This window comes from Choloepus didactylus, chromosome 2 (genome assembly GCF_015220235.1).
Source record: "Choloepus didactylus isolate mChoDid1 chromosome 2, mChoDid1.pri, whole genome shotgun sequence".
Taxonomy (NCBI): Eukaryota; Metazoa; Chordata; class Mammalia; order Pilosa; family Megalonychidae; genus Choloepus; species Choloepus didactylus.
In genome coordinates, this window is record NC_051308.1 from 37473070 (window position 1) to 37498233 (window position 25164).

General features: G+C 42.1%; 1 pseudogene; it reads right to left on the minus strand.

Annotated features, from left to right (window-relative positions):
- Nucleotides 1-534: 534 nt before the first annotated feature.
- LOC119511431 overlaps nt 535-25164 on the minus strand; it is a 55145-nt pseudogene continuing 30515 nt past the window's right edge.

Here is a 25164-nt window from a genome sequence, read left to right on the forward strand (position 1 = left end):
CCCTATGGAATTTTATAGTTGCTGAAGAGATATAAAGGAAAGTAGGTTAAAGGATTTTGACAAACCTCATGCCTTGAACTGAATTGATTATAGTGTTGTACAAAGTGAAATAGCAAAGCTAAAAAAAAAAAAAAAAAAAAATGGATGGCCTGCTATAAGCCAGGTTACAACGTAAGGATGGGGTAAGGGAGGGACATTTTCTTTCAGAAACAGAATTTCTGAAGAGTCCCAGTCCATTATTGTTTGCCAAAATGGTTTGAGGAGGGGGTGAAATCTCTTTGAGGGAACCACAGTTGCCTTGCTGAGGAGGGGGATGGCCAAGTTGGCCCACCCCCTTCCTCCCCAGCTAGGAAAATGGAAATGCAAAGTTTATTGCCCAGAGAGTATGCAAGTGAGCTGAAGCTTCGATGGTACAGAATTTTCTAAGAATTTTCTTCTAGAAACCAACAACTCAGACTCTTCCTCTCACTTCAGCAAAGAGGTTATGTTTAAGAGCACTTGGAAGTTGCCCCGCCACCCCTCTGGTGGGAAGGCTCAGAGAAGGGAGTCATCAGTACAGCCCCTTCTAGGCCATAAGGGAACTCGTGAAGATTGGAGACCCCATAGAAGTGTACAAAGGTGGCTGCCACCACCAGGACATGGAAAATCTGATGAGACTGGAACCATATGTCAAACTTTCCAGGAAAGAAGTGCTCAGGAATTTGAGCAGCATACAGGCCAGCTCTGGTGATGTTTGTCACAGCCGTGAGGAAGAACTAGCCCATGTGGCCCCCTGAGGTGGCCTTGACAAAGCCCCTGGAGATAATGAAGTGCATGACGGGCACAACACTGCTCAAGCCAAGTCCCAGAAACACTCTGCTCTCTGCCGGCGCTTAGGAGTGTCCAATGCCACTGTGCCACAAGGACGGCAGAAATCCCCAGGACACAGACGATGGAGAGGGAGATGAGCCATGGCTGTGGGGAGCAGTAGAAGGAGTAATAGAGGCAGGGGACAAAGCTCCCCATAATCAGTAGCACGATCCCCAAATAGTCCGGTTTTGACAAAGTCTGAGACAGTTTCTCTGAATGACAATAGATGGTGTGAATGAGCCAGGAGAAACTGAGGCAGAGCACTGTGCCCCAAAGAATATCCCCCAAAACGACCTTCTCCTGTAGAGGGACCATGACATATATATTTAGTATGAGTATGGTCAAGATTCCCAAAAAGAGAAACAGCACAAAACCAAGCAGATGGGTCCAGATGTTGCCATTTTCTGTACGGATATGGAAGATGCTCTTGAAGCAAGCCCAGAGGGAGGGCGTGAGTGGTCTGTAGCCATGTAGCAGGGAGTCATTGTTCTTCAGCCAGTCGGGAGCACCTCATATAGGATGACCCTCCAATTCCCTCCCAGACTCCTCTGTCTTCTCCATGGTGGGCTTGCAGGGGAAGAGTCAGTACCCACAGCCCCTCCTTCTTCCTGAGGCACTGGGCATGTTTGCTCTTCTTCAGCTTGGTTGGTTGGCGATCAGTCGTTTGCCCTTCTCTACCAGCAGGGATCCAAGTTCAGCCAGTTCACCGAGTCAGTTTCCCGGTTACTGATAGGAGCCCCATTGCCTGCTGCCACCTCAGATCTTTTGAGGGAAGATATCTGGCTGGCACCTGAATATCCTGCAGCTTCAGCTTGGGGAAAGATTGGGGTCTCTCAGCCCAGCGGGTAGAGATCTCCCTGGGATGGTAGATAGGCTACATCCTGTGGCATCGGAGGCGGCTGGACCTTCATTGCCTCACCGCGCCGGACAGACACGCATGACGACTCAGAGTCACCTCGCAGCAGGCAGGGCTGATTTTTGGTCTGCTTTGATGATTCTTTGCCTCTTGGCATTCCTTTTTGCTCCCAACATTTTGTATTACTCTCTTTTCTGAGGCTGTTTCAATAGTTTGTGCTTTCTCTAGATCTTCCTGAATCTGTTGGTCCTTTTCATTGTGCTCTGGAGCAGTTTTATAATCCTGAGCAGCTTCACCATACTATCAAATAAGCCTCTACTTAATCCTCCAGAACATTCAGGTTGTCAGGTTTCATCTGTAAAACTTCAGAACATACTCTAATGGTTTCAGCAGGTTTCTCTTCCTTGAAGAACAGTGGCAGAAACTTTCTTTTGAATGAACTGTATATTCAGAAATACTTAGGTGGTTTTCATTGCAGATTTCTATTTGCTGGTTGTGTCTGTGTATCTGCCATTTCTGATGAGCTCATCAGCTGACTCAATCAACTTATTAAGTTTCTCCACTTGTTTATAGTGTGCAGAACTTGATCCTGGTCAAGTGTAAGACATCCACAAACTTTACTGAGGGGTGGTTCATGGTCTCTTAGTTGGTAATACGATATGCTGATTTTGTAAAAGCCCTCAGTATTATTGTTTTTCCATTTGGATGCAGCTTTTAAATCACCTATAGCTTTGCTAGGTTCCGCTTCTTTTATAATACATTCAACTCTTAGTTCTCATGGTTCTGCATTCCAAACACAGACCGCTACAATCTTATCAAGGAAGGTTATAGCAGCAGATAAGCTGTGCCTTCAAAAGCAGAAACTGCTTGTGAACACAAGCATTGCATTTCAGCAGATTTTATAAGCTGGGACTGGGTTTCTCCCGTTTCACTTGGAATAGGTTCTAAGGTTCCTAGTGATGGGCTGGTGAGTGTTTGCTTCTCTCCTCCGGTTAGGAGAGGCCATGAGGATGGGTGAGAGGCTCGCTTGTTTTCCGCCCTTTCTCTTCCAAGCTGCCGATCTCTGTTTGGAGGGCTAGATGAGCCCATGTGCTGAGCAGCCGCAGCCATCATGGGGTGTGGGGCTGTCATAGACAGGTGTCGGATGGGGGAAGGCGTGTGCAAAATCAGGTCAAACTTTTGTCCCGCTCCCTGTGAGGAGAATGAGAATTAAACCTTGGTATAAAAGCAGAATTCCAGGTTGCAGAGGGCCCGGGGTTGTTTGTGATCTGTCTCCCTTTGGAGGAGGAGCCATGGCAGGGGCCACCTGGCTGTCAGGAAGGCAGGAGGGGCCCCAGGTGGCTCCCAATGACTTGCTCCCTATTAGGGTCTGGCAAAGGAAAGCTGTTCCTCAGCCCTTGATTAGAATAACCTAATTCTCTCTCTGCAGGATTGAATCAAAAGGCCAGGCTGTTTATCTGGTGGAGTGATCAATCACGCTAATTATTTTTCTTCCTCATTCCACCTTTTGCTTTTTTTAAACACACACTCAGATAAACAATCTGGGAAAATAAACAAAAGACAAACGAACAGGAGACAGTCTAGATGCAAATCATAAGCACATTAGAAATTTCTTCATAGGCCCCCCCTTTGTGGACTGCCATCCCACCCCCCACTTCCATACTAAGGGAATTATTTTGAAAGCTAGATTTTCCATCATAGGAAGCCAGAACCCAACTTTGGGGATGGCTTCAGGAGATGGTTGGGAATAGGGGATCTGGTATAGGCCAGGGAATTATAGCTTGGGAGCTGGCAGAGACTTAACTGGTTGTTTTGTCCACCACTGGGAGCGGAGGGATGAATTAGGGGAAGGGAAAAGCAGTATTAAATGTGTTACATACACGACCTTTAATTATTAGGGGGGAGGGTGAAGGGGAGGCAACAGTCCCTGCCCTCAAAAAGGGACCCTGAGTGAATGGGGGTCCCTGCCCTTGACCTTGACCCTCCAGTTCCATTAATCCCATTTTGTAAAATGAGATTGGGCCTGTAGCAGATATCTCTTGGGGGAGGGAAATTTTGGTAGCCCTCTCACCATCATTCAGGGATCCAGTAGTGACTAGGTTTATGTTAAAGCCATGTCTCTGCAGCAGAAAAGGCTGTTTATCTGGCACCCTATCAAAAGAAGTGGTTTTGATGCTCATGAATCCACTCTCTCCCCTGTTGCTCAGTATCCTTGGGGGCAGAAGGAGCTAGTATTTGCTCATTCCCACCATGCCTGGGTGCTTCCTGTTTGCCATCTCATGTAATCCCTGTGGTGCAGTGGAGGACAGTGAGGCTCAGAGGCTGCTGGGTAACTGCCCAGTTTAGTCAGAGCTAAGGGGCAGGAGTCAGAAGGGTCAGCACTGGGATTTGGGCCCAGGCCAGCCCGCCTGTGGAGGTTTTGCTCCTTCCACGACACTATGCTGTCTTTCTATGGTTCCTGTTTGAAAGGTCACTACCCAAAACATTTCCCTCTTTCCTGGTCAAGTGTGCCAAAATGTCAAGTCTGGCGTTGGACCCTTAGGTTCTGTGAGAACACCTTTGAGGTGAAGCCTATGATTTGGGTATATATGCCCCCCACCTCTCACGGCTGTGGGCTAAGTTGAGTTGGTAGGGCAGGTGGCACATAAGGTGGATAATTGATTTTTTTTATGAATATTCATTGAGGTTACTTCTCCATCTGCTCTCCTTCTGTAATTTCAAAATGGCCACTGAGCACCTAACAGGAACATGTCCATCCCTTTCCTTCTAGGTCACTCTTCTGACCACTGGGGGAACAGGCTGAGCCAATTCCCTTTGGAAGGCCTAACAGCCCGCACTGGGTAATTTGTTGGGGCTTGGGGCTTTTCCAGATTGCATATCCTTAATTGTATTAAGTTCTTTGAAGCCATCTGATGAATTGGTTCTCAGCACGGCCATCTGCACAGAAATTCAGGGCTGCTTGCAGAAGGGCTGGGAGGCAGTTGTGTCCAAGTTAGGCGGCTGAGCCCCCTGGCAGCTCATAGGGTCTCTGGTAAGAGTATGTGATGGAAAGAAAGACCATAAAATGCATAGGGCTCATTAGTTTTGATGGATCTGGTTCAAATAATTTAACATTTTAGTCTTTTGTGCAAAATCCAGACTAGGTACCAAACAGAAATGTTTCTTTGGGCCCGTAGCAGATATCTCTTGGGGGAGGGAAATTTTGGTGGCCCTCTCACCATCATTCAGAGACCCAGTAGTGACTAAGTTTATGTTAAAGCCATGTCTCTGCAGCAGAAGAGGCCATTTATCTGACACCCTATCAAAAGAACTGAGCATTGAGTGACTCTTCCCCCTTTCGATGAACTCTGATACCTGATGTTCCTAGTAATAGCTCCTAAAGACTGAAATATCTTGAATGCCCCCCCTAGCATTGCCACTAATGGACAAATAAGGCTCCCTAAAGTTTTAATGTAAAATGCATTTCATGTGGTATCAATTCTTTGAAAACTCTCAGTCCTCACACTGTGTATCTAGGAATACTCTCAATATTGAGATAATTAGTATAACTCTGACCATGATGGATAATGTATGGCTTATTTTATGCTTCATTCAGCATTCATTCATTCATTCATTCAGTTCACTTTTTCATTTTTCCTTAACACAGTGCCTGGCACATGGCAGACAATCAATCCAATTTAGAATTTTTTACTATCTAAAAGAGTATTAATTGACCATGAGTCTTAGGCACTGTGACAGGTGCAGGAGATGGTGGAGAGTAAGACCCAGCTGGTGCCCGAATGGAACTGATGTCTAGAGGCAGAGACGGGCGAGGAAAGCCTGTGATGAATGCCTTAATGGGGGACTTGTGGGAGGGCACCTGTCCTAGGCACGAGGAGCTCAGGGAAGCTGAAGGGTAAACAGGAATTATCCAGGCAAGGGTGATGGGTGCCTGAGGGAGCAGCGTGTGCCTGAACGCGAGAAAGAGAGCATTGCCCTCCACACAGATGGCTGCTCCCCTGGGTAGAGAACCTGCCCTCTATTCTAATTGGCCATGTTGTAGCCCCCACGCTTTCCTTTAGAGGCATCATCTGTGTGAAATTTTGGTCTCCATCACTGGTTCTCAACCATGGGACATTTTGCCCTTCCCACCCCTCCGGGGACATGTGGCAGTGTCTGGAGACATTTGATTGTCACTGCTGGTGGGGGGAGGGTTAGGGGCACTTCTGGCACCTAGTGGGGTAGAGGCCAGAGATGCTGTTAAACGTCCCACAGTGCACAGGACAGCCCTTCAGCAAAGAATCCTCCAATCCAAACTGTCAACTGTGCAGAGGCTGAGGAATCCTGGCCTGCACTAAATCCCACCTGAATCTTTAGCCTCTGAAGTCCCTTGAGGTGCACTTCCTCTAGTGAGTAGGAGCTGTGTCCCTTGGGCTGATGGTGGAAATCCTGCCCCTTCTGGCTGTTGGGTTAGGAGATTTCCTCTCTGAAGGTCATGTTCCTCTCTATACTAGTCTAGAGTGCAGTCTTGACTGTAAGATAGATTGAGGCACAAGCTGCTGCTGGAAAAGTGTCTTTAAAATGGGGATAACAATATCATATTGGATGGTTGTGATGAGTAAAGGAGATAACATATTTGAAGTGTTTAGCATGGAGTGCTCCATAAATGCTTATAATTATTGTTGTTGTTGCTTTTATTAGTGTGATGACTTCTTAGATGCATCCACTTGACCAGGCTATAGGGCCCAGTTAGTGTCAAACACTAACCCAGGTGTTTCTGTGAAGGTATTTTGCAGCGATAGTTAGGTCTACGGAGATTAGGTGTATGGAGATTAGTGTGGATAATCTGGGTGGGCCTGACTGAATCAGGTGGAAAGCCTTAAAAGCAGGGCTGAGGCTTCCCCAGGTGAGAAGAAATTCCATCTGCAGATGACAGCTTCAGCCTGTCCTGGTAGGTTCTAGCCTGCCAGCAATCTTTCCTTACTGTCTGCATACCCTAGAGATTTCAGACTTGCTTAGCTGCCCCCACAATTGTGCAAGCAGTTCCTTGTAATAGATCTCAATAGATATGCTTCCTCCTGGTTCTGCTTCTCTGGTTAAACCCTGACCGATGCAGTTAACATTTATAGTATTTTATGTGCCTGATGGTGGGAGGTATTTCAAGGTGCTTGAAACATATTTAATAACAGTTTCTGCTCAAACCCCTGCCTCGTCTCACTCTGAGTAGAAGAGGTGATTGTCACAGAACCATCAAAAGAAAAGGAAATATCTTTCAAGTCAATCTTTTGCGAGTTAATGCCTAGAAAGCAGATTGGATGTTGATTGTTCTGGCCAGTTAGTGGACATAGTTCCTACCCTCCACAGACTTGCAATCTAAAAAGAATGTTTCAGGGAAAATTTACTTATTTTTTTCCACATATAAGTCTTTTTTCCAAGGAGGGCAGATCCCAAGCTGAAACATTTGTTTGTGGGGCTGGGTGAAGAGGGGGCAGATGCAAGTTAGAGTGACCCTGTTCTACCTGAGAAATGGGAGCTGGAGAGGGAGGAGGCTGGGTTTGGAGGGCTGCAGAGGCTGCAGAAGATGGAGGGAAGAGGAGTGAGAGGGGAGAGGTGAGGGGTGAGGAGGCTCTGCTGGTAGGATTTCATGGGGAAGAATAGAAAATTTTACAAGGGATTTTAAAGGACATTTTGCTTGTGCTATGAGAATGTAAACCGTTTTCCTTGCCTACCATGGAATACTTCAATAAAGTATTCATTTTATTTGTGTATTATGAAGTTTATTTCTGGGGTGTATTGAAGTGCTAAGCCCTGCCTAAAGATAAGTGTATGGTGTTAAAGAGGCTTGCTGCAATGCTGCACAGTCACATTTGGCTTCTAAAACCAGTAAGGATGTTTTAAAATTTATGGTTAGTTAATATGATTTATTATTTATGATAAAGTGGCTCACCCATGTGTTCTTCATATGTTTATTGCATTGTCTGGGTGCTGTGCTAGATACTGGGTGTACATCTGACAACAAGACTGCCAATGGAGTTAAGGTCTGGTTTCGGGACCATGATACCGATAAATAAAAGGCAATTATATAATGTGGTCAGTGTGATTAAAAGGCCTAAGAGAGTACAATGGGGGTCCATGAGAGCACACAACCTGGATGAGGGGGTTCATGAAGGACTTCTGGGGGTAGTGAAAACTCACCTTAAACCAGAGGTTGAGTACAAGGTAAGAAGATAAAGAGTTAGGGACAGGTGGTCAGTGTCTAGTCTAGTGAGCAATTGGTTGAACGGGTACCATGTTTCTAGAGATTCATTACCACTCTTCTGTTCTACTCACATTTTTTTCTCTTCTTGGAAGTTCCACATGGACCTCATACCTTGACACGAAGTGGGGACTTTAAGTAAGTCTGAGGCCCTCAAAGTCATTTTCTAATAGAAAATCATCCACCATGAAAACCTTTCAGACAGAAACAAGAACAGTCCAGCCTGGCTGGCTTTCTGACCATCCTGAATATAGAGGTTAAGGGAGGTCACTAGAAGTTCACAAAATTACAAAAGACTTGGATAGTGCAAAACATGGACTTGATATCAAATTTCAGAGTTACAGATTTTAGAGGCAGCCGTTAAAGCCTGAGAAAGCCTTTGTATGGTATTTTTATAGAACTTCTATTCTCTGTAGACTGAACTTATAGACAGATTCAAGGCCTTGGACAGGTTAATTTATGATGGATTCATAATGGGATATTAAGGGAATCAAGGACTGTTTGCAACAAATCACATTATCATCTAGTTTTGACATCATGGAAGATTTAAAGCACCTAGATTATAGTACGAGAGGGAAACACTGGAAGAGATGGATTGGGGGACCCTAAGTGACAATGATAATGCTCCTTCCCTTAGTAGCATGTCCTAAACAACACATCTTTAGTGTGTTTTTCTTTGTACAAATGCTTTCTTGAACTCTTCTCTTACAGGCTTATAACTGCAGAGACCCACGACTAACTGCAAATAGCCAACTGCAAGCCTGTTGCTTGTCTTTCATTTCCATCTATCACTCTTTGTTCCTCTTAGTCCTCTGTCTTCCTTGATTTCCTTGCTTCTTTTTCTTAGAAGTTAATTCCATACAGTGACTTTGTTTTTTATAAATCATCAGTGTCTGCTGATTTATTCCTTTAAGAACCTTGAATGTGAGTCTTGAGTTCTTCATGGTGGGAGTTTCTTTTCATATGTCAGTATGAGAGTCAGCCAGAATGAAAGACACTAACTCACCATTTGATACACTCATTGGATGAACTGATTGTAATTGGAAGTGTCTTATATTGGATATAGCAGGGTATGGAGAATAATCCTTGAGGAAAGGACTTTGGACCAGGATTCTGGAAGAGTGGGAAACGGACTGTCTTGTGCCATCTTGCCTTTTAGGGTCTGCCCTCCCAACCTGAGTGGAATGGAGAACCAGTCTTTTGAATTCTTTCCCTGAATTATCCAGGTGATCATTGGTGTGTTCGGGGGTATATTTTAGTTATCATTTTCAGGATTGTTGACATAGTTCTCCATATCACTTTGCATTGTGCAAAATCACCATGACTTGGTGAATTATTGGAATAGGCAGCCGAATTGTCAAGAGGAAGTGGTGAGGGTGGTCTTGAGGGTCTCTCTCGAGACTTTGAACTCTCCTCCAGCCTGTTCATGGCTGTCCTCCACCCTGGGAGGCTTTGGGCCTGGGATCTATTCTCATCTGCCTTAAGGGGGGCTGCATCAGTACCTTAGTGTCTGCTCCCCATGGCTCAGAGTCGCCTGTGACGCTGGTCTGACTAGTGCTGTGTCTTATTACTTCTGACCTGTCATTGATTGATCCTTCACATTCTTCTATTTATTTTATTTAAAAATGTGGAGCGAAACTAGGGTCAAGAATGAAGGCAATTGGGATGGAGTGATATTCCTGGAAAGGAGTGACCTTTTATCATTGGAAATGTCCTGTAAGCCACTAAGGACCTGGCATAAAGGTGAGGTGACAGTGTTTCCTTTCATGAGTGAGGGAGGAGGTAACTTCTGATCATCTAATATTCCTTGATTCTAAAATTCAAATGACAACTTATTGTTAGTTTCTATACAATTTCCAAACAGTTTTCTTCTTCACATTATGAGTGTTGAGTAAAATACAAAATTTCTTAGTTTCCTTTCTTTCTGAAAGCTTGAGCTCTATCTGGATTGCTATATTAACTAACCTTCTCATTTTCTTAAATTAAAAAAATACGTTTACCAATTTATTCATTAAAATAAAGAAAAATTACAAAATTAATAAGGATCATTTTAATATGGGAAATAATACATAGATGTATGTAAAAAAGTTAGTAATATCGTTTCCGCTACCCTCAAATCCCACCCTCAGTGTTAATAGTCTAGTATGCACATACCTCAACATATGCTCATACAAGCTGTGCTAGATTGAATTATGTACCTGAATTTAGACATATTCCTAATCCATATTCCTGTGGATGTGGACCCATTAGAAGCTAAAATCTCCTGAAGATGTTATTTTAAATTGAGGTGTGACCCTGCTGAATGAGGCTGGGTCTTAATCTGGATTATTGGAACCCTTTATGAGCAGAAGCAGTTCAGACATAGACAGAGAAGAGTCAGAGAAGGCCAAAGGGAGGAGCTGGAAGCCAGAAGTCAATGGAAGCTGCAAGAGAAGGGAGAGGGCATCGCCATGTGAGCGAGGCAGGCACGTGAGCCCTGGAACCCCTACGATCACTGGTAGCCAGCACCAGAAGGTTACAGACCTTGGGGAGAAAGCATTGCCTTCCTGATGCCTCAATTTTAGGCTTCTTCCAGCCTCAAAACCATGAGCAAATAAATTTCCATTGTTTAAGGCAACCCATGGTTTAGTATTTGTCATAGCAGCCTGGCCGACTGTTCTAGTTTGCTAATGCTGCGGAATGCAAAACACCAGAGAGATGGATTGGCTTTTATAGAAAGGGGGTTTATTTGGCTACACAGTTACAGTCTTAAGGCCGTAAAGTGTCCAAGGTAACACATCAGTAATCGGGTACCTTCACTGGAGGATGGCCAATGGCGTCTGGGAAACCTCTGTTAGCTGGGAAGGCACATGGCTGGCGTCTGCTCCAAAATTCTGGTTTCAAAATGGCTTTCTCCCAGGATGTTCCTCTCTAACAAGCTTGCTCCTCTTCAAAACATCACTCACAGCTGCACTTAGTTCCTTCTGTTACGTCAGCTCATTTGTATGGCTCCACTGATCAACTTAAACCCACCCTGGATGGGTGGAGCAACACCTCCATGGAAATTATCCAGTCAGAGTCATCACCCACAGCTGGGTGGGATGCATTCCAAAGAAACACTCAAAGAATTACAATCTGATCAACCCTGATAACATCTGCCCATACAAGATTACATCAAAGATAATGGCGTTTGGGGGACATAATACATTCAAACTGGCACACCGACTAATACACAAACCTGCGCAAATGTAGGCTCCCTCCCTGCTCCTTAACATGGGTTCTTACTGTGTATTACCTACCCTCTACCTTGCTTTTTTTCCCTCAAGAAATGCACCATGTGCATCCTTCCGAATGAGTAGATGTCTCTTACCCTGCTCTGTCCCTATGTGGATATTAAGCACTTGAAATCTTGAAATGTGGCTAATGCAGGTTTCTAGGACTTAATATGAAAAAAAGAATGTAAAAGATCTCATTAGTAACTATGTTGACTACATATGTTGAAACATCAATATTTTGGATATATTGGGTTAAATAATTTTACATTTCTTTTTATTTTCTTTTTAATGTGGCTACTGGAAGACTTAAAATTACATGCATTATATTTTTATTAAATGATACTTTTCTAACCCATTCTTTTTAATAGGCATATCACATTCTGAAGAATTACATAAGCCTTAGTAAGTAGTGATCAAGTTCTGTAGTAAAATAATTTTATTTGAAACTCTTTTTCATGGAAAACTCTTTTACCTGACCATTATGGTCTGGAAAAGCGGCCATTTTTCTTGAAGACTACATTAAAGTAGTCATAGCTAATTCAAAATACACATTCCTATCAGGATACTGAGCTACCAGCAAAATCACTAAACTATGCCTGTTGTGCTAGTAATTCCTCTGGATCCTGTTCTTTTTGAATAGGTTTCATGTATGCAATACTTTCACAGAGTTACATATATTCAGTGTTGAGGCTGGAGGTACTGGACCTGGCTAGAACAAGTAGATCTTGGAGGGCTTCAGGGAGACTTTAAACTTGATGTAGAGTTTGGTAAAGAAGAGGCACCTGGTATTGTAATCTGGAAGAATATTCTAGGAGTGACAATAAACTGGGAAGTCTCATTGATAAATATGCAGAATCCATAGGTTGGAGTTTGGAACCATCCATTTAAAAGCTGTGAGGTCTTGGGTAATCATTTGACCACTCTGGGCCTCAGATTTCTCATTGGTGAAATTACTCTCCATATAATGCTCTTTTCTTCTATGTCATGATGTCTCTCAAAGTTGATAGGAGGATCTGATGATTTGAAATGTATACATTAAGATATTAAGTTATTTTCATTTCTTTTTTTAAAGTGGAATCCACTTAAAAAACATGTGTGGTGCATATCCAAAAAGGATTTAATATCCAGATTGTATAAAGAAATCCTATAACTCAATAATAAAAAGACAAATAACCCAATTAAAAAATGGGCAAAAGACTTGAGTACACATTTTTTCCAAAGAAGATATACAAATGGCTAAAAAGCACATGAAAAGCTGTAAACATCATTAGCTGTTAGGGAAATGCAAATCAAAACCACAATAAGATATTATTTCATACCCATTAGAATGGCTTCTATTAAAAAAAAAACCAGAAAATTACAAGTGTTGGAGAGGATGTGGAGAAATAGGAACACTCATTCATTGCTGTTGGGAATGCAAAATGGTGCAGCTGCCATAGAAGACAGTTTGGTGGTTCCTCAGAAAGCTAAGTATAGAATCATCGCAAGAATATACCACAGAATTACTGGCAGTCCCACTTCTAGATATACACCCGAAAGAATTGAAAGTAGGAACTCGAACACATATTTGCACACTGATGTTCATAGTAGCATTATTCACAATTGCCAAAAGACAGAAGCAACCCGAGTGCCCATCAGCTGATAAATGGATAAGCGAAATGTGGTATATACATATGATGGAATATTATTCAGCAATAAAAAGGAATGAATTCCTGATACATGTGAAACATGAATGAACCTTGAAGACATCAAGTTCAGAGAAATAAGCCAGACACAAATGTTGTATGATCGCTGTGGAGACACGGAAGGCCCCCTGGCTTAACAAACTATAGAGCAGGGCCTCCCCAAAGCTACAGATGTCTGAAGGCGGACACTGGAGCTAGGGAAAGGCCAAAAGCCTTGCACGTCTGAAAGCGGATGGCAATTTAGATGAGGGAATAATCTCTGAGCTCCTGCTGGGCTCCTTCGGTGCTCCTGCCTCTGCCCCCTGCTCCTGCTGTTTCCTGTCTAGCCCCCAAAGAAATTGTCCCTTAAGACTAAAGATATGTAAATACACCTCATGGCTTTAGAAAAAATGTACCTGAGAGCAGTCACGTAGGAGACTACCTTGTATGCTATAAAGACCTGTAGAAATGAGTAGAATAAAACTTTCTCTTTGCATGGACACTGAGGACGGAGTGTGTTCCCCTTCTTTCACAGATCACAAACTGATTTGGGGATGGGAAAGGGATTTAATGCTTAAATTGTACAGAATTTCTATTTAGGTTGATTTAAAGTTTTGGAAATGATGGTAATAATGGTAGCATAACACTGTGAATGTAATGAACAGCACTGAATTATATATGTGAATGTGGTTAAAAGTAGAAATGTTTGGTCATATATATGTTACTAGAATAAAAATTAAAAGAAGAATATACAGTACAACACAGTGAACCTTATTGTAGACGATGGTACAGTAACAAGTGTACCACACTAATGCAAAGTGTTAGTAATAGGGTGGTTTATGGAAAAAATACACCCTGATGTAAACTATGTATAGACTATAGTTAATAGTACAATAATAATATCCTCTCATCAATTCTAACAAAGGTACCACACTAATGTAAAATGTTAATAATGGGGAGACGGGGTATATGGGAACTCCGTATTTTCTGCATGATTTTTCTGTAAGCCTACAAGCCTAATAAAAAATTATTTAAAAATGTGTGGTGGCTTGGAGTTATGTACCCCAGAAAAACATGTTCTTAATCCATATCTGTGGGTGTGAACCCATTGTAAATAGGAACTTTTGGTGGGGCTACTTCAGTTAAGATGTGGCCCAACTGAATCAGGATGGGTCTTAATCCTATTACTGGAGGTTTTATAGAGAAGGCCTCAGAAGAGAAAGACAGAAGCTAGAAGTCAACAGAACCAGAAGAGAATGAAAAAGATACTGCCGTGTGCATTGCCATATGAGGGAAAAGCCAAGGAACCCCGAAGTTTGCCAATCAGCCATGAGATATGCTGACTCTAGGGAGGAAGCAAGCCTTCTAGCCTCTGAAACCATGAGCCAATAAATTCCTGTTGTTAAGTAAACCCAATTTATGGCATTTGTTTTAGTAGCTTGGAAACTAAATCAGGCAACAGTACTAACATCATAAATATACGTAACATCTTTACCTCAAATTACCTTCATTGTGTTCCTAGTTCTTCTTTCATTTTTCTTTACCCAGAAGGAAGGGTTATTGTCCCTATTTTGTGGTCACGGATACAGGACACTAGGATTTGTTCATTGTACCATTAGTGATGGAGCCAGATCTAATTTTTAAGTCCTGTCCTTAATTTGAGTCCTCATTTGTTCAAATACACCATCATACTGTTTTCCAATACCTTCAAGCCTTCTTCGTGCATTTTTTTTTTTAAATCTTCATTTTATTGAGATATATTCACATACCACGCAGTCATACAAAACAAATTGTACTTTCGATTGTTTACAGTACCATTACATAGTTGTACATTCATCACCTAAATCAATCCCTGACACCTTCATTAGCACCCACACAAAAATAACAAGAATAATAATTAGAGTGAAAAAGAGCAATTGAAGTAAAAAAGAACACTGGGTACCTTTGTCTGTTTGTTTCCTTCCCCTACTTTTCTACACATCCATCCATAAACTAGACAAAGTGGAGTTTGGTCCTTATGGCTTTCCCAATCCCATTGTCACCCCTCATAAGCTACATTTTTATACAACTGTCTTCGAGATTCATGGGTTCTGGGTTGTAGTTTAATAGTTTCAGGTATCTACCACCAGCTACCCCAATTCTTTAGAACCTAAAAAAGGTTGTCTAAAGTGTGCGTAAGAGTGCCCACCAGAGTGATCTCTCGGCTCGTTTTGGAATCTCTCTGCCACTGAAGCTTATTTCATTTCCTTTCACATCCCCCTTTTGGTCAAGAAGATGTTCTCCATCCCACGATGCCGGGTCTACATTCCTCCCCGGGAGTCATATTCCACGTTGCCAGGGAGATTCACTTCCCTGGGTGTCTGATCCCACGTAGGGGGGAGGGCAGTGATTTCACCTTTCAAGTTGGCTTAGCCAGAGAGAGAGGGCCACATCTGAGCAACAAAGAGGCATTCAGGAGGAGACTCTTAGACACAAATACAGGGAGGCCTAGCCTCTCCTTTGCAGCAACCGTCTTCCCAAGGGTAAAACCTACGGTAGAGGGCTCAACCCATCAAACCACCAGTCCTCTATGTCTGTGGTCATGTTAGCAACCATGGAGGTGGGGTAGGCGAATACCCCTGCATTCTCCACAGGCTCCTCAAGGGGGCACTACATCTTTTTTTTTTTTTTTCCTTGTTTGTCTTTTTTCTTTCTTTCTTTCTTTTTTTTTTTTTTTAACTTTCCCTTCTTTTTTAAATCAACTGTATGAAAAAAAAAGTTAAAAAGAAAACAAACGTACAATAAAAGAACATTTCAAAGAGACCATAACAAGGGAGTAAGAAAAAGACAACTAACCTAAGATAACTGCTTAACTTCCAACATGTTCCTACTTTACCCCAAGAAAGTTACATAATATAGCAACATTTCAGTGAACTTGTTCCTACTACATCCATCAGAAATTAACAGACCATAGTCATTTCTGGGCATCCCCAGAACGTTAAATAGCTTATCTGTTCTTCTTGGATTATTGTTCCCCCTTCCTTAATTGCTCTCTACTGCTAGTTCCCCTACATTCTACATTATAAACCATTTGTTTTACATTTTTCAAAGTTCACATTAGTGGTAGCATATAATATTTCTCTTTTTGTGCCTGGCTTATTTCGCTCAGCATTATGTCTTCAAGGTTCATCCATGTTGTCATATGTTTCACCAGATCGTTCCTTCTTACTGCCGCGTAGTATTCCATCGTGTGTATATACCACATTTTATTTAACCACTCATCTGTTGAAGGACATTTGGGTTGTTTCCATCTCTTGGCAATTGTGAATAATGCTGCTATGAACATTGGCGTGCAGATATCTGTTCGTGTCACTGCTTTCCGATCTTCCGGGTATATACTGAGAAGTGCAATCGCTGGATCGAATGGTAGCTCTATATCTAGTTTTCTAAGGAACCGCCAGACTGACTTCCAGAGTGGCTGAACCATTATACAGTCCCACCAACAATGAATAAGAGTCCCAGTTTCTCCACATCCCCTCCAGCATTTGTAGTTTCCTGTTTGTTTAATGGCAGCCATTCTAACCGGTGTTAGATGGTATCTCATTGTGGTCTTAATTTGCATCTCTCTAATAGCTAGTGAAGCTGAACATTTTTTCATGTGTTTCTTGGCCATTTGTATTTCCTCTTCAGAGAACTGTCTTTTCATATCTTTTGCCCATTTTATAATTGGGCTGTCTGTACTATTGTCATTGAGTTGTAGGATTTCTTTGTATATGCAAGATATCAGTCTTTTGTCAGATACATGGTTTCCAAAAATTTTTTCCCATTGAGTTGGCTGCCTCTTTACCTTTTTGAGAAATTCCTTTGAGGTGCAGAAACTTCTAAGCTTGAGGAGTTCCCATTTATCTATTTTCTCTTTTGTTGCTTGTGCTTTGGGTGTAAAGTCTAGGAAGTGGCCTCCTAATACAAGGTCTTGAAGATGTTTTCCTACATTATCTTCTAGGAGTTCTATGGTACTTTCTTTTATATTGAGATCTTTGGTCCATTTTGAGTTAATTTTTGTGTAGGGGGTGAGGTAGGGGTCCTCTTTCATTCTTTTGGATATGGATATCCAACTCTCCCAGCCCCATTTGTTGAAAAGAACATTATGGCTCAGTTCGGTGACTTTGGGGGCCTTATCAAAGATCAGTCGGCCATAGATCTGAGGGTCTATCTCTGAATTCTCAATTCGATTCCATTGATCTATATGTCTATCTTTGTGCCAGTACCATGCTGTTTTGGCAACTGTGGCTTTATAATAAGCTTCAAAGTCAGGGAGTGTAAGTCCTCCCACTTCGTTTTTCTTTTTTAGAGTGTCTTTAGCAATTTGAGGCATCTTCCCTTTCCAAATAAATTTGATAACTAGCTTTTCCAAGTCTGCAAAGTAGGTTGTTGGAATTTTGATTGGGATTGCATTGAATCTGTAGATGAGTTTGGGTAGAATTGACATCTTAATGACATTTAGCCTTCCTATCCATGAACATGGAATATTTTTCCATCTTTTAAGGTCCCCTTCTATTTCTTTTAGTAGAGTTATGTAGTTTTCTTTGTATAGGTCTTTTACATCTTTGGTTAAGTTTATTCCTAGGTACTTGATTTTTTTAGTTGCTATTGAAAATGGTATCTTTTTCTTGAGTGTCTCTTCAGTTTGTTCATTTCTAGCATATAGAAACATTACTGACTTATGTGCATTAATCTTGTATCCCGCTACTTTGCTAAATTTGTTTATTAGCTCTAGTAGGTGTATCGTTGATTTCTCAGGGTTTTCTAGATATAAGATCATATCATCTGCAAACAATGACAGTTTTACTTCTTCTTTTCCAATTTGGGTGCCTTTTATTTCTTTGTCTTGCCGGATTGCCCTGGCTAGCACTTCCAGCACAATGTTGAATAACAGTGGTGACAGCGGGCATCCTTGTCTTGTTCCTGATCTTAGAGGGAAGGCTTTCAGTCTCTCACCATTGAGTACTATGCTGGCTGTGGGTTTTTCATATATGCTCTTTATCATGTTGAGGAAGTTTCCTTCAATTCCTACCTTTTGAAGTGTTTTTATCAAAAAGGGATGTTGGATTTTGTCAAATGCTTTTTCAGCATCTATTGAGATGATCAATTGATTTTTCCCTTTCGAGTTTTTAATGTGTTGTAATACATTGATTGTTTTTCTTATGTTGAACCATCCTTGCATGCCTGGAATGAACCCCACTTGGTCATGGTGTATGATTTTTTTAATGTGTCTTTGGATTCGATTTGCAAGTATTTTGTTGAGGATTTTTGCATCTATATTCATTAGGGAGATTGGCCGGTAGTTTTCCTTTTTTGTAGCATCTTTGCCTGGTTTTGGTATTAGATTGATGTTAGCTTCATAAAATGAGTTAGGTAGTGTTCCATTTTCTTCAATGTTTTGAAAGAGTTTGAGTAAGATTGGTGTCAGTTCTTTCTGGAAAGTTTGGTAGAATTCCCCTGTGAAGCCATCTGGCCCTGGGCATTTATTTGTGGGAAGATTTTTGATGACTGATTGGATCTCTTTGCTTGTGATGGGTTGGTTGAGGTCTTCTATTTCTTCTCTGGTCAGTCTAGGTTGTTCATATGTTTCCAGGAAATTGTCCATTTCTTCTACATTATCCAGTTTGTTGCCATACAGTTGTTCATAATATCCTCTTATAATTTTTTTAATTTCTTCAGGATCTGCAGTTATGTCACCTTTTTCATTCATTATTTTGTTTATATGGGTCTTCTCTCTTTTTGATTTTGTCAGTCTAGCTAGGGCTTGTCAATCTTGTTGATCTTCTCAAAGAACCAACTTTTGGTGATATTTATCCTCTCTATTGTTTTTTTGTTCTCTATGTCATTTATTTCTGCTTTAATCCTTGTTATTTCTTTTCTTGTACTTGGTTTAGGATTGGTTTGCTGTTCATTTTCTAGCTTTTTCAGTTGATCCATTAGTTCTTTGATTTTGGCTCTTTCTTCCTTTTTAATATATGCGTTTAGTGCTATAAATTTCCCCCTTAGCACTGCTTTTGCTGCATCCCATAGGTTTTGGTATGTTGTGTTCTCATTTTCATTCGTCTCTATATATTTAGCAATTTCTCTTGCTATTTCTTCTTTAACCCACTGATTGTTTAGGAGTGTGTTGTTTAACCTCCAGGTATTTGTGAATTTTCTAAGTCTCTGATGGTTATTGACTTCTAATTGTATTCCACTGTGTTCAGAGAATGTGCTTTGAATAATTTCAATCTTTTTAAATTTATTGAGGCTTGTTTTATGTCCCAGCATATGATCTATTCTGGAGAAAGTTCCGTGAGCACTAGAAAAGTATGTGTATCCTGGTGATTTGGGATGTAATGTCCTGTAGATGTCTGTTAACTCTAATTCATTTATCAGATTGTTTAGGTTTTCAATTTCCTTATTGGTCTTCTGTCTGGTTGATCTATCTATAGGAGAGAGTGATGTGTTGAAGTCTCCCACAATTATTGTGGAAACATCAATTGCTTCCTTTAGTTTTGCCAGTGTTTCTCTCATGTATTTTGTGGCACCTTGATTGGGTGCATAGACATTTACGATTGTTATTTCTTCTTGCTGAATTGCCCCTTTTATTAGTATGTAGTGGCCTTCTTTGTCTCTCAAAAGATCCCTGCATTTGAAGTCTATTTTATCTGAGATTAATATTGCTACACCTGCTTTCTTTTGGCTGTAGCTTGCATGAAATATTTTTTTCCATCCTTTCACTTTCAGTTTCTTTGTGTCCCTGTGTCTAAGATGAGTCTCTTGTATGCAACATATTGATGGTTCATTTTTTTTGATCCATTCTGCGAATCTATATCTTTTAATTGGGGAGTTTAATCCATTTACATTCAACGTTATAACCGTGAAGGCATTTCTTGAATCGGCCATCTTATCCTTTGGATTATGTTTGCCATATTTTTCCCTCTCTCTATTAATATCCTTTATTGTACTCATACCGAATCTCTTTAGTACTGAACCTTTCTCCAAGTCTCTCTGTCCTGTCTTTGTTTCTCTGTCTGTAGGGCTCCCTTTAGTATCTCCAGTAGGGCAGGTCTCTTGTTAGCAAATTCTCTCAGCATTTGTTTGTCTGTGAAAAATTTAAGCTCTCCCTCAAATTTGAAGGAGAGCTTTGCTGGATAAAGTATTCTTGGCTGGAAATTCCTCTCACTCAGAATTTTAAATATATCGTGCCACTGCCTTCTCTCCTCCATGGTGGCTGCTGAGTAGTCACTACTTAGTCTTATGCTGTTTCCTTTGTATGTGGTGAATTGCTTTTCTCTTGCTGCTTTCAGAACCTGCTCCTTCTCTTCTATGTTTGACAGTGTGATCAGTATATGTCTCGGAGTGGGTTTTTTTGGATTTATTCTATTTGGAGTTCGCTGAGCATTTATGATTTGTGTATTTATGTTGTTTAGAAGATTTGGGAAGTTTTCCCCAACAATTTCTTTGAATACTCTTCCTAGACCTTTACCCTTTTCTTCCCCTTCTGGGACACCAATGAGTCTTATATTCGGACGTTTCATATTATCTATCATATCCCTGAGGTCCATTTCGAGTTTTTCAATTTTTTTCCCCATTCTTTCTTTTATGCTTTCATTTTCCATTCTGTCATCTTCCAGGTCACTGATTCGTTGTTCAACTTCCTCTAGTCTTGTACTATGAGTGTCCAGAATCTTTTTAATTTGGTCAACAGTTTCTTTAATTTCCATAAGATCATCCATTTTTTTTTATTTAGTCTTGCAATGTCTTCTTTATGCTCTTCTAGGGTCTTCTTGATTTCCTTCATATCCCGTACTATGGTCTCATTGTTCATCTTTAGTTCTTTGAGTAGCTGCTCTAGGTGCTGTGACTCTTCTGGTCTTTTGATTTGGGTGCTTGGGCTTGGGTTATCCATATCGTCTGGTTTTTTCATATGCTTTATAATTTTCTGTTGTTTTTGGCCTCGTGGCATTTGCTGAACTTGATAGGGTTCTTTTAGGGTTTGTAGACCTATTGAAGTCCTTATCTCTAATTTATCAGATTTACAGCTTCGTGGAGTACACTTTCTCTAACTAACCAGCAGGTGGCGTCCACGAGCCACCTGTTCTCCACAAGCCAGTTCTCCCCTGCTTAGCCTTTGTGGTGAGTGGGGGAGTGAGTCTTGTGGGGCCCAATTGGTGTACCAAGCTTGCGTGTGTAGTTGGTGTTGCCTGCCCTGTATGTGGGGCGTGTTTCTGGGCAGTCGGGGAGGGGGGGTGGCCCTAACAATCAAATCTCCCTGATGATCCTAGAGTTTTAAAGCTGCTGCAATAGTCTAATCCTTCAGTTCAGTCCTGCCACAGTTTGTCTCTGCCACTGACCCACAAGTCTTTGGTATTGGCGTATGGCTCCTGAGACTTGCAAGTGGGCCCCTCTTCCAGGCTGTGCACCCCGGTTCCTCTGTTGAGGGATGACTGTGCTATGTCACAGGTGAGTGCCGTCCCCCCAGGGCAGTTCTGGGCTGCTGGGCTGTGTAGGGAGGCTCCCAGTCTGCTCAAATGATGGCTGAATGGGGCTTTGTTAATTCACACTGCTCCACCTTCCCAGCTCTGGGACATTCAGCTGAGGTTGCAGGGAAGGCTAATGTCCACGCCCAGTTTTGTGGTGTGTGCCTGTTATTTGAAGCACCTCCGTCACACTGGGTTGTCTGGGGCAGCTCTGGGCTATGGGGCTGGCGATGGGCAGGAGTGTTTCCTGTCCACCAGGATGGTGGCTGTGAGCGGACACCCCCCTTTTCTTGGGAAGTTGTGTTGTTTAGTGAATTTTCTCAGCCACTGGATTATTGCCTTTTGTCTCAGAGCTCTCTTAGTTCTGCTCTTGACTTGACGTGCCCAAATAGCAATTCTTTGAAGCTTTCTGTATTGGGCTTCTTAGAGTAATTGTTTTAGAAAAAGAAAAAAGGATTTAAAAAAAAAAAAAAAAAAAAAAAAAACTGCCCTCCTCAGAGATCTAATGGGTTATTGAAATGCTAATAGACAAAGCAACCAGGGCCATTAAGGAAAGGTCCACAGGGCAGAGAGATCAGCTTTGCTTCGGGATTTGCATATGCGCCTCAAGGCCTGAGCTCCGCCCTTCCCCTTTCTGTGTTCACCAGAACTCCAAAAATCCTCTGCTTTTATTTTGGAGTTTTTCGAGTTGTTTTTTTTCTATGCCTGTCTCCTCTCTGCTGGGCTGGCTGCTCTCAGAGTCTCTGGTGTCTGGTCTCAGTCTATCTATGGTTGGAGTTTGAATCAGTAGAATGAGTTTCCGATAAGAGCAGCCACTGCAGTTCTCCCTTCTCCTTCCCGGAGCTGACAGCCCCTCCTCCCCCGGGACTGAGCCTGGCAGGGAGGGGCGCGGGTCCCCTGGCCGCAAAAACTTACAGATTTCGCTGATCTCAGCAGTTCCACGTTTTCATGAGTGTTGTATGAAGTATGCCCAAAGACAGATTGCTCTGTGGTGTCCAGTCCACGCAGTTCCTGGCTTTTTACCTACTTTCCTGGAGGAGTAACTAAAACTTACAGCTCACCAGTCTGCCATCTTGCCCCGCCCTCCTCTCTTCGTGCATTTTGGTGACTAAATCCCTCCAAGAAGGAAAACTATTTTGGGAGTGGAAAATCTGGGGGATATATATCTTGGACATAAATTTTGACTGTATTATAAGGGAAATATTTATAAGCAAGAACCTTAAAAATGGCTTTACTCTACTAATGGTTATTACAGAAGGTCTCACATTCATTGGCAGGGGCCTTTGGGGAGTTCTGGCTGTTTCTGGGCAGTGGTCCTCACACTTAGTCTGATGTCTATCTGTAGATGCTGTAGGCTAGAGGAAATCAGAGTTGATGTGTGGAGCTGTTGGCCAACAGAGAGCCTTAGCCTAGTGATTCCTGAATTGGGTTTGGCCAAATGAGCAGGGTTAATGGCTTTGTTGCCAAGTCTCTGTCAGTCACTGGGACAAGACAGGGTTGGATGACTTCCACCAGGGTGGCCAGGCAAATTCCAAGGCTCCAGACTAAATCTCCCAGGAAGAAGTGGAAAAGCAGAGGGAAGAAGAGATTTCAGATTCTGGTTGGAGCAATAAGTGTGTGTGTGTGTGTGTGTGTGTGTGTGTGTGTGTGTGTGAGAGAGAGAGAGAGAGAGAGAGAGAGAGAGAGAGAGAGAGAGAGAGACTTTCCAGAAATGCTAAGGTCACTGTCAGATACCAGGCACAAACCTCTTATTCTTAAGTTATCTCCTGGAGGCCATCAAGTCCTCCAAGAAGAAATTGAGCTATTGTAACTCAGATGCAATGACTACATTTTCCCAGAACTTCACATTATTCATTTCCAGAAAGTAAGTTTAGTTGATTGCCTTGTGGTCTTTTTGAATGAGGCATTTTAAGAAATAGGAAAAATTGAAAGGATTGGCTTACCATCAAAATATATCCTTCCTGAATGCCCCTAAGGGCATATAACTGCTAACTTGGTGTGGAAACTTGTAGAAATTTCTGTCTCTGGAGGTTTTTAATGGGAGGTCACACAGCTGTCTTTCTTGGTCCATTTAGCTGGATGTCTCCCTGGGACAGGAGTATCAGATGACTTCTTGGTGCCTTCCAGTACTGGTTTTTTATGATTGAGTGGTAGATTCATGAAACTGCATTAGGCTGAGGATTTTACCTGTCCTGCCCGTATGCTTTGATATTTGGCTCAATATTTATGAATCTTTTCTCTCAAAGTACATTTTAAATTCTTTGAAGCCTGAAACGATCCCTTGTGCTTCTTGCATGTAATCCATAGAAGAGGGTGAAGGTGGGAATAACTTATGGAAAAAGGTTCTGGAGGAGATGGTGTTCAAGGAGGTGGAAGCAGGATCTGAGGGAGAAGGTTGACCGTTAATTGGCGGGAGGCTACCATAACTTCTGAAGTTGGAGGGAAGAAACCAACACTGGTGTGGATGTAACTAAGGTAGTAGATAGGCATGAGAAAATATGAGGGGGATCACATTTCCTAACCTCTGTTTCATTGAAGAAGGAGTCAAGATCAGCCACTAAATGAGAGGATCAGAGGGCTGGGTAGGAAACAGAATGATCAACATTTGGAATAAGTATTGTGGAGAATGGAAGAGAGCATTGACCAAGGACAAGTAAAAGGTTTGATGGGCAGTGCTGGAAGCTCAGATGAATTTGGAAGCCATGAGTATATAGTGAAGCTAACCCTGAGCTACCTGTTTTTGTCAGCAGTGTGCAGCTGTGTAGGAGTAGTGATAGAGAACAGGGATTGGAGCATTGATTCAGGGTTGGGATTTTCCTGAGCAGATGTGGTAGAAAGATACAAATACTCTCCTCAGCCAGAGGAGAGTTCAGAAAAACCACCTGAGGGTGTAAGCTTGGTAGGGAAGGAAAAGTACTTCTGGTGGAGAGAGAGAGAGAGAGAGAGAGAGAGAGAGAGAGAGAGAGGAGATGAGGAGAGAGCGAGAGACGAGATGAGAGATGAGGAGAGAGAGAGATTGAGAGAGATGAGAGAAGGAGAGAGGCGATGAGAGGAGGAGGAGAGAGAGAGAGAGGGTGAGAGAGAGAGAGAGAGAGGGAGGGAGGGAGAGAGAGAAAATTGAAGGAGCCAAGAAACTGGAGTATTCAATGATGCCAGGGAGCAAGTGTATTAGGAATGAAGAAATAGTGAACTTAGAGGATAGGAGAATATGGCCAGAGAGTGGAATACTAGATAGAGTTCAAGATATTTGGGTGAGGATGAAACCCAGTGTGTGGCCAGAGGTTGTGAAGTTCCTACACAGTGGAGTAACTGTGAGTGCAGTTAGGGAGATCTGTTAATTGCAGACCACATTGTTGGAAGGTTCATCACATGTGTTTTTTTTTTTTAATCTTCATAGACATGAAGATCTTCCAGGATCTGGTTAAGAGTAAGAGTGGAAAGAAGGACTGTGGGCCAGGTCTTAAAGAGTTGTGATGGGGGAGCATAATATTTTGAGGGTCCATAGGTGGGTCTCCTAAACCCAGACCTGGGGAGTCAGAGCAGAGTTCTGGGGGAAGAGATGTCTAACTTGAGCCTCAAAGGATGAGTGAGGTGAGCCAGGGGAGGGAGAAGTAGGGCAGGGAAGAAGGTCAGAGGAGAGGAGGATGTTCGGGGTAGAGAGTTGTAGTATACTAAATGGATCAATGTTTTATAAAGTGTGTAGTTTCATAAATTGAAAGCTAATCTGGAGATGCAGAAGTCTATTATTAAATAACATAGTATATAGCTTGGTAATCCTCTCCACTTAGAGTATAATCAGTTGTTCACAGTACCATCGTAT